Genomic DNA, 1,532 nt, shown 5'->3' on the forward strand with positions numbered 1-1,532 from the left:
CTGTTTACCACTATGTAACATCACCTTTTCTTTTAATAACACTTATTAAGCACTTGGGCACTGAAGACACCACTTGGTTAAGTTTAGCAAGTGGGATTTCCCCCCATTCATCCATTATGCATTTCCTCAGCTGCGCAACTGCACAGGGCCTTCATTGTCTTAATTTGCACTTCATAGTGCGCCACACATTCTCAATCCGGAGACAGGTCAGGACTGCAGGCAGGCCATGCTAGCACCCGCACTCTCTGCCTACGCAACCATGCGCTTGTAATCTGGGCAGAATGTGGTTTGGCGTTATCCTGCTGAAAAATGCAGGGACGTCCCTGGAAAAGACGATGTCTGGATGGCAGCATATGTTGCTCCAAAATGTGTACATCTCTTTCTGCAAAAATGGTGCCCTCACAGATGTGCGAGTTACATGACAGACAGACACTCATACACACTGTCACACCCACACACACACACACACACTTTCACAGACAGACACACGCACACACACTCACTTTCACACAGAGACAGACACACAAACACAGAGACAGACACACACACACTCACTTTCACACAGAGACACACAAACACATACACTTTCACACAGACACACACACACATACATACATACATACATACATACATACATATATAAGGAAAAGAAACAATACATTTAAAAATCACAAAAAGATGTAATAAAGTACAGAAAATCTAAATGTAATAAAATGTGATCTTTAATACACACAAATATGTATGGCTGGTCGGATGCGTCTTGGACTCGGGTTCCTCTTCATTACGTATAATGCTTTTGCCTTTTGCTATAGCTTTCCGTGGAGGGGATCGTGGGTGAGTTTGTACCATTCTTGGGAGGCTCTGCCTTGTTGGGGCGGAGCTGTGATCCAGGTGAACAGCAGATCGGACATAGGTGGGCATGTGGGCGGAGGAGGAAGGCCGGTCAAGCAAATAAGCTTGCTAAGGTACGCAGCAGCAGCAAGCAGCCCCACCATCCAGTCAGCCAGCCAGTCTGGCTGGCAGTGACTGAGTGGTTGACAGACGGCAAGCAACGGAATGTACGTGCTCTGTGATGTCATAGGAGTCACCTGAGAGAGATGTTTGTGATGTCATCGCTGAGCTGGCTGGCTCTGTGTGTCTTGCTGGCTGTGTGTGTGTGTGTGAGAGAGAGAGAGACTTTTTGACTTTTATCAGACTTCATTGCCTGTTTGCAACACGCAATAATTCATACAAAATAAAATAAATAAATAAATAAAAAATAGTGTTCCCCTTTGTTTGTCTCCCCCCAACAAGCATTAACTCCGCCACTGATCTGTACACTTTTAAAGAAAGCAACCCAATACACACAACAAAACAACCATCAAATACTAAACCCTATAAATGAATTACATAATAAAAACCAACTCCCCGTCATACAATTCACAAAGGGCATCATTAATACACCAGACCTGTTCAAAACTCTCCAAATCATTCATCAGCCTGTAATAGTTAAACTCTAGTCTGACTCTGCACTTGACCAGCATGGCAAACAC

General features: G+C 44.2%; 1 non-coding gene across 1 annotated transcript; it reads left to right on the forward strand.

The window, feature by feature from the left end:
* Positions 1–762: 762 nt before the first annotated feature.
* LOC136747389 (U5 spliceosomal RNA) lies at positions 763–877 on the forward strand. The gene has a single exon (XR_010816490.1). It is a non-coding gene; the product is annotated as a U5 spliceosomal RNA (small nuclear RNA).
* Positions 878–1,532: the final 655 nt, after the last annotated feature.

Source organism: Amia ocellicauda, chromosome 3, assembly GCF_036373705.1.
Source record: "Amia ocellicauda isolate fAmiCal2 chromosome 3, fAmiCal2.hap1, whole genome shotgun sequence".
Taxonomy (NCBI): Eukaryota; Metazoa; Chordata; class Actinopteri; order Amiiformes; family Amiidae; genus Amia; species Amia ocellicauda.